The sequence below is a fragment of the Podarcis pityusensis genome, assembly GCF_964106645.2.
Source record: "Podarcis pityusensis genome assembly, chromosome: 3".
Taxonomy (NCBI): domain Eukaryota; kingdom Metazoa; phylum Chordata; class Lepidosauria; order Squamata; family Lacertidae; genus Podarcis; species Podarcis pityusensis.
The window spans coordinates 93,869,425-93,878,588 of NC_138026.1; positions in this window are offsets into that span (position 1 = coordinate 93,869,425).

The window sequence follows — 9,164 nt, forward strand, 5'->3', positions numbered from 1 at the left end:
CAAAATGCTCCTGGAAAGTACAGATAGCAAGAGCCTGTTGTATCTCAGCAGGAAGCTATTCCACAGAACTGGAGCTGCAGCAGATATCAGGCTGTCAATACTGTTTACACCTGCAGAAGTTCCAGGGTGGTCACGCTGCTTCATTTCCAATCAGTGCACGTACCCAAACATTCTTCTGGAATCCCGTAACTCTTTTTGTTGTTGTTGTGCCCCTTCAATAGCACCATAGGACAAGATCCTCCTCCAGATCGTAGTGATGCAGGGACATTGGGGAAGCACCACGGAACAACTAATGAAACAGAATGATGTGTGGCTGGATCGTGATAAATCCACCATTAATGCATTCTTGTTGCTTAAAGTGTAATAGCTCAGTTGGTTAAGAGCACGGTGCTGATAACAGAAAGGTTGCAGGTTCGATCCCCATAAGGGGCAGCTGCATATTCCTACATTGCAAGGGGGTTGCATTAGATGATCCTCAGGGTCCCTTCTGATTCTATGATCAATGACATGTTGCAAAATACAACACCCCCCCCCCAAAGGCCACTCTGGAACGGCCCTGTATCAGTGACCAAACAAGCTTTTTTAAAAAACAACAACCAACAGGGATAGGTTTGAGAAGTGGACTACATTTCATTTTACAGCAGCCTCTTCCATTCCCATTGGCATTAATATTATATCGATGTTTGAGGCAAAAGGTGGAAGTAAAAATAGAAGAGATACACAGGATGAGGAATTGGAATAAAGACTTTTTCCCATATCAACAATCACCATAACTGGTTAGGAATGGTCAGCCAGCCAAAACATGCCCCCCCCCTCCATCCTCTGGTGTCTCAATATGCTGTGCTGCTTAAATAATAAGGATGATGAGGATAAAATTAGAAATTGGGGGCAGGGAGGAGATTGACTGTCATAAATCATCCAATTTTTAAGGTTGATGGGAGCAAATGTCCTCCAATTCTCAAAGGTATTGAGTCAGAAAAACCTCTTATGGGATGTTAGTGTTTGAGGGGGAAATAACTGAGGAAAACACAGCAATAAATCCAGAGAACGTGCAGTTATTGGGGCTTTAAAAATAATTGTCCTGGTGAGGAAAGAGAGCAACATAATAGCTTAATGGCCGTCTGATTCCTTATGCTCTGCCTCAATCCCCAAGATCTTCTGGGGCCAGGGGACATCACCTTCCACTCCCACAGAAAGAAAGAAAGAAAGAAATCCATCTCCACCCACAAGGTGTGAATCCTAGGAAAATATATTGTTGTGAGTTTTGGAGGGGGGGCAGTCTGTCTGTTGTCCTAAGCCCCTTCCAGTTATTGGGTTCCTGTATCTGTGGGGGTAGGTGGAAGGTATGAAAGCAGGTCCCTTGTTTAGGCAGTGGCTGGGGGAGACGAGTCAAGCACCATGGTTAGCATAAGCCAATAAGTTGCTCTGTGCCATAGGGCTCTCCCTCCACCTGGCTAGTAAAGGTAAAGGGACCCCTGACCATTAGGTCCAGTCATGACCGACTCTGGGGTTGTAGCGCTCATCTCGCTTTATTGGCCGAGGGAGCCGGCGTACAGCTTCCAGGTCATGTGGCCAGCATGACTAAGCCGCTTCTGGCAAACCAGAGCAGCGCACGGAAACGCCGTTTACCTTCCCGCCAGAGCGGTACCTATTTATCTACTTGCACTTGACATGCTTTCGAACTGCTAGGTTGGCAGGAGCTGGGACCGAGCAACGGGAGCTCACCCCATCACGGGGATTTGAACTGCCAGCTTTCTGATTGGCAAGCCCTAGGCTCTGTGGTTTAGACCACAGCACCACCCGCATCCCACCTGGCTAGTAGGTAGAAGAATAACAACCTGGGCCAGATCCAAAGTTGTGATGAATGGAGGAGCAAGATATTTTGGGGTGTTAATGCTGTGAGCCCCTCCATCTCAGGCTCAGGTCTCTGCTGACCTTCATTCCAAGGAAACTGAACCCTGCATAAGTGCCGGGAGCTCTGGAATCTCTCGCTGCTTGGAGATGGGGGTGGCGTGCAGCAGCAGACCCTATTTTCCAGATTTACAGAAGCCATCCCAGTTTCTGATTTGATCCCAGAATGTCCCTTATTTTCATCAGAGAAAAGTTGGAGAATATGGAGTTATCCGACGCCCGAGCCATCTGAAGGCAGTCCGGTATAGGGAAGGTTTTTTCAAAATGTTTAATGTGTTATTATGTTTTTATATATGTTGGAAGCTGCCCAGAATGGCTGGAGCAACCCAGTCAGATGGATTAAACAGTAAGATTATTATTATAATTATGGAACAGGAGGGCCCTACTTTCAACAGAGAAATGTTGGAGGGTACGCAACTGTATGCAAGATTTTTCTGCAGATGATCATTATTATCATGGATGTGTTCTGAATATTTCACCCCAGCACTGGCCGAGTCAGTTAGCCCCTCTTTGCTCTTCAAATGTTCCCCATCTGCTAAGTGGAATGGGGGGAATAACTTCCCTTTCTGGCAGGGATGTGGTGCAGGCAGCTGGAAGAGAACAGCAGAGATTTTCAAAGCCAGTGAAACGTTGACCCGCCAGATGTGGCAGGCCATGGAATCTCACTGTAGCCCAGAGTCCTTTGGGGCTACTTTCCACAGACTGTCTATCAACTTGTATCTACCAGTATACAAGGTCCATTCACCAAACTCGTTTCTGAGGCCCTTCTGGAAGCCGATGGAAAAGCACATAGTAAAACAGACATTTCTAGTGGAATAAATCTACAGTTCCTTAAGCCAGCGGCATGCGTCTTATTTCCTGCGCAAAGATGAGAACTAGAAGCATAAGCCTCCCTTTTGTGTTTACATTGCACGTGGAGTCAATGGACTACACTAAGGTCTCCATCTGGAGTCATTTTACGGTACAAGAGCTGGTCTCTTCTTAGAGGGAGCTAATATAAAAATACCAGTTTGAAGGAGGAGGAAAAAAGCAATATGTTTTATAGAGCTGGTAAGGGGGGGGGCTTTATTTGAGGGTCCCATGAACTTTCATGAATATATCCAAAGAGATTTATATTTTTGTAATGACTTCAAAGTCGTACGGTAAAACCGAAGTTGGTGGTTGTTTTTAATGCTGATGGTGGCAACATCATCGGTTGAAAAATTCAGTGCATTCGAAGGCCAAAGCTTTGCTCACCTACCTTCATGTAAATAGTGCTATTCAAACCACCCGTAAAGGATAGTGGTATATTTTTATAATTTTATTATTTATTATGTATACTGCCCTTCATCAGAAGATCAGAGGGCAATGCACAACACAAAAATACAAAATCAAAACACAAGAATACATAATGAAAGAAAAACAAGAATAAAAACAAACCAATAGCTCCCCTTCCACAAACACATTTTTTTTGGGGGGGGGGGACCACATAGAATGTTAATCAACCAAAGGTCTGGTTGAAGAGGAACATTTTCACCTGGTGCCTAAAGATATATAACGAAGGCACCAGGCAAGCATCCCTGGGGAGAGCATTCTACAAATGGGGAGCCACCACAGAAAAGGCCCATTTTTTGTTACCACAAGTATTTGTTTTCATGTATGTATCCCCTAGCTATAACTTTTTGAACCTTCAGAAGGGACTTGGGCTGTGATCCTGTGCATACTTGGTGAAGGGAATCACTTAGACTGTGTACACATGACCATTTGCTCCAGGCCTAGTGCTCTCCCACCATTGATGTCAGAAGCCAATTTCACATGGCCGTCACATCCACGCCATTTAAAGCACATGGCTTACCTCCGCAAAGAATTCTGGGGACGTTTACCTCTCAGAGCCATGATTCCCAGCACCCTTAACAAACTACAGTTCCCAGGATTCTTTGGGAGACATCATGTGCTTCAAATGTAAGGGGCGGATGTGACCTTTAGCCACAATTCATATGTACCTTTTCATTTCCTGATAAATACTCACATTTGATATGTTTTCCCTCAAACCAGCTTCCATCCCCTTTGAAAATGGAAGCCATCCATTGCACATGCACAGATGGTGCCTTCGTTGCCTGGGAGTTTGGGGAAATTGCAGATGCAGGGAAACAACCCAGGTAAGGTAAAAAAAGGTAAAGGACCCCTGGACAGTTAAGTCTAGTCAAAGGCAACTATGGGGTTGCGGCGCTCATCTCGCTTTTCAGGCCGAGGGAGCTGGTGTTTGTCCACAGACATACTTTCTGGGTCATATGGCCAGCATGACTAAACCGCTTCTGGCACAACAGGACACCGTGATGGACACCAGAGCACACGGAAATGCCGTTTACCTTCCTACCGCAGTGGTACCTGTTTATCTACTTGCACTGGCGTACTTTCGAACTGCTAGCTTTGCAGAGGCAGGGACAAAGCAATGGGAGCTCACCCCGTCGCGGGGATTCAAACCACCGACCTTCTGATCAGCAAACCCAAGAGGCTCAGTGGTTTAGACCACAGCGCCCCCCACTCCCCATAACCCAGGTAGTGGTGCACAGAACAATGTAAAACATGGCTTGAAACGCAGCGGAAGGGAACCAATCTGGCTGTGTTTTAAACTGCTAATGCACAATGCCCTTACTAGTAAGGCACATGCGGTGCCTGCAGATGTTGCCACCCCACCATTCAATCCCTGACATCTTTGGTTAAAAGGATTGTGCAGCAGGTTATAGGAAGAACATTTATCTGACTCCCTGGAGAGCTGCTGCCACCGCAAGTGGACCCTTCAGCTGGTGGGTCAGGATTCAACACCATGTGGCAGCTTGATCCAAGGTGGGTTGCAAGAGCAGCATGACCACCATGCAAATATGTAGCCAAAAAAAAAAAAAACTGGATCCCCAAATTCATGTTGGGCAAAAAGGAGAGTCTGAAAAAGTTAAAAGCCTGCTGGAATAGGTAATATTGGGATAGACAAATAGCTTGACTTGATGTAAAGCAACATCTCAAGGGTCTTCCTATATACTTGGGATTAAGGTGCACTGAATAAAATGGGGCTTGCTTCAAAGTAAATGGGCATATGCAGCTGATCATCTTGAGCACTGGCATATAGGTTGTATTGGTGGATTCCCCCAGATATATGGCTCTCCAGTCTCTTTGTGAACGTGTCTCAGGTGGCATTTGTGGCAATTTCTTTTAAGAATGTTTACAGGCATATTTATAACTTTTAAAAATGTGAATTTGCTCAGGACAGCCCCAGGAGAAAAGATTTGAAGAGTCCAATATGTTCTGTCTGCATAATTGCAAACACATGTTTTGAATTCCATGGTGAAATCAAGGGGGTGAATTTGGCTCAAACAGCAGATTATATACCATCTCCCACTTGCTCCTTCTACTTCCCTGGTCTAAAATCCCCCTCTCAAAGTGGCTTGGCTTTTCTTTGCCTTTTTTAAAAGGCACTGTTAACATGCATTAGCACATAATGTATAGCTAGCTCATTAATCACTAAACTAGGCTGGCGGTACCTACAATTTTTCATGTAATCCTCAACCTTTGTTATGCAAACCTAACTGTTCATTGACTATATTTTTGGAGCCATAAGTCTAAGAACAACAACAGCACCAACATTTTAGTGTAAGCTGTAATTCACAGAAGGTTGACATCTGCAGCCCATGTCAAAATTCTGTGGGGGGTTTTCTGCATTGCATAGGATTTCAAAAGACTCATAGTCTTGATGATACCCTTAAAAGAGCTGAAAAAGCAAATTTAGTACAAGGCCAATGCATGGGAGCTAGAATTTGTTGCTCTGATAGAAACTGGCGGGTGGGGACCTCAAAAACAACTGAATGATCAGTGGCCATAGAATGCTGATGTAGAGAGGGAAACAGAAAACCAGACAGGGAGGGAAAATGGAGTATCATTAAATAAGTCATGGCTGGCTGGCTGGATCGCAGAACAGGAGCAATCCACATTCTGCAACATTTTGTTGCAGTTCTCGTGTGTCTTTTATTAAGAATTGCATCACTGTGTCATCTGATACCACAGGCAGGATTAAGGATCCCTTACCTCCAGCCAGGCAAGAATCAGGGCCAGCAAGGATCACAGGTGTAGAATGTTAATATCTGATCATAATGCCAAATGGGTTCCAAGAGAAATAGGTTACACCCTGCACACTGCAGGCCTCCTGCAGCCCGACTGGAAAGGAAGCGGCTGTTGCATGCCTTTTAGCTCAGTGCCTGTTGGCTTGCAGAGAGCTGTGCCCCTGACGTGTCAGCCATAATGCATTCTCCTCCCCCTCCCCCCCACCTTTTAATTTTGTTGCCCTGGTTATTTCTTCAGTCCAGATGTTCACAAACTGGGATCTCCCACGATTAGAACAGGCAACAAAACAAAATTATCACACCGATTAATACATTTGCAACAGCTGGGAGCAATTTCTAAATCAGATTATAAAGCCGCCTGGGGAGCAGTTATAGCTGTCCAAGCTGTCAAAAGCTTTCGCAACATCCAGTTTTATAAGCTGCATCCCTGTAAGGAAAGTTCCCTGCAGAACATTCTATCTGAATAAAGGGTTCAGGCCTTCGGAATCCTGAAGCAAGAAGTCCCTACGCCATTTTGTCATCTCTGGCTCTCTCAGGCCAGACCTGCCAAATTAAATGCGCTGGCCTCAGGCAGCTGCTTCTCTCTGCCTAGTGTTAAGGCTGGACTGAGCACCCATCTTCCCCAGCCCTGCCTAGAGATACCAGGGATTGAACCAGGACCCTTTGCAGGCAGAGTCCGTCCTCTACCACTGAGAAGGAGGAGGAGGAGGAGGAGGAGGAGGAGGAGGAGTTTGGATTTGATATCCCGCTTTATCACTCCCCTTAAGGAGTCTCAAAGTGACTATCAATCTCCTTTCCCTTCCTCCCCCCCAACAAACACTCTGTGAGGTGAGTGGGGCTGAAAGACTTCAAAGAAGTGTGACTAGCCCAAGGTCACCCAGCAGCTGCATGTGGAGGAGCGGGGAAGCGAACCCGGTTCACCAGATTACGAGTGCACCGCTCTTAACAACAACACCACGCTGGCTCTCTGAGCTGCAGTGAATCCCCTTTACACATGGAGCTGGGAGTAAGGGTCATGGAACTCGGTGGATTCTGCTCCTGTGAAGGAACTCCCCCTCCTCCTCCTCCTGTGCACCTCCTCCCCAAATCTGTTCTGAGGGGTCCCCTGAATCTCCATAGCAGAATCAGGGGTGCAGGCCCAGGGAGAAGGAGGGAAAGTTCCACTGCATGAGCAGAGGTGTATTTATCTGGGGTCACTGGGATGTGTGTATATATGTTAAAGACCTGTTGCTCTTTCTGCAGCAGGTCTTGCTACCCCCAGTGTCCTAAAGCTGCCCAATCAGCATGAAAGGGGAGGTTTTTTTGAGCCACTGAGAACAAATCTCCTTACCTTTTGTGCTGACTGGAGCCAATCAGAGTGAAAGGAGGCTTGTCAGCCACTGAGGATTGGCTCCTACGGTCACTCTGGAGAAGAAGGCATGCAGGAAAAACCGTGAGGAGTTGTTGTTCGGCTTGCTTTAAAGCTAAGCATTTAGGAATACTGAAACCACAAGGTGCTTCTGTTTCAAGAGAAAGGTGTGCAAGTTCTGTTACATGCAATGGAACTTCAAGGAAAGCACAACTTAAGTCACGCAACTTAAGAAGATATTGGAGCACTCCAAATCATATAGCCATATACGTGCACAGAAAATAGAAGATATAGCTGATCTTCATTTATCATTAAACAGCATATTTAATTATGATTATTGTATAATTAGATGGTTATTGCATAACTTTAGGAGGTATAATCTTAGAAGGGACATGGCTATGAGGTGCTGTGGTTGGGAAAGAATGTGGCTGTGGCTATTGTGAGGGCACCCTGCACTACTGAATTCATCGGTAAAAAGGTGAAGGTAAAGGGCCCCTGGACGGTTAAGTCCAGTCAAACTTGACTATGGGGTGCAGTGCTCATCTCACTTCAGGCTGAGGGAGCCAGCGTTGGTCTGCAGACAGCTTTCCGGGTCATGTATCCAGCATGACTAAACCACTTCTGGCACAAAGGGACACCGTGACGAGTGCCAGAGCGCACACAAAAGCCATTTACCTTCTGAAGTAATCACTACACTACTGTCCATGGAAATAACTCATTTCATTTGCATAATGTCTTCACTGGATTCAACCCAATGGGGCATAATCGAGTAATAGGTATAGAATCATGCAGTCTCCTTCATTCCCATGGCAGATTGCTATTGTTCTTCATCAAGTCCATATCTATGCAGTGGACTGCAGGGAAAGAGCTGTATTCCCGAAGAGAATAATTTCGTATTAAGAGGTGTGAAACAGGACAATATTCAGCAGATGGGATGAAGTCTTTCCCGAGATGGAGTTTGTGAAAAGGGATCCTAGCAACCCTTGATACCTGGAGGTCCAGGCACCAGCCTAGGTGATGCAGCAGCACCCCAGGGCTGCGAATTTAGGAGCAAGAGGGGGGAAATCTTTACATGCCTGGTGAACCCCTTCAACAGCCTCTAGTGTGAGAAGATGGGCCTGACCTGCTATAAACTTGTCTCCCAAGAAAGCTTTGTTTGAAATGTGCAGTTGTATTTATTTTTTTGCAAAACCTCCGATGACATTTCTTTGCTTTACTTTGAGCAGTTCTGCTGAGCTTGACTGCCCTCTACATTTCAATAAGAGGAAAACACTGTAACTTGAATTAGGGACACACACACACACACACACAAACACACATCCTGTGATATCTATGTGTGCAGTTGACATTCATAATCAGAGATCTGGAGGATGCCTTAAAACACATAGGGTTGGGCACCAGCAGAAATGTGCCACCTTTTCATAGCAGCTCATATATCTTCGCATTCTCCACAACACCAGGTATGCACAGGAACCTTATGTATATGTATTTGGTCAGCTCACTTTATCAACTACAGAGACCACAGTGTTAACAGATTCCTTGACTTCTGAGGAAGAACCCTCAGGGGTCAAAACACGTTTGCTCTCTAATATAAATCTATTCCTTGTTTGTTGCATCAGTTTAATGCTCAGGCATTATTCAAGATAGATGAGAACATAGATTGTATTTCATCCACATCTGTAATATACTGTTACAAACAACCCCAGGTTTGAGTGGTGCGAGATTCCAGAAGCCCAGGAAACGAGGCACAATGAAGGTCGTGGTGCCTTTATGATATGTGGTTTATTTACACATACATACAAACTGAGCCTACA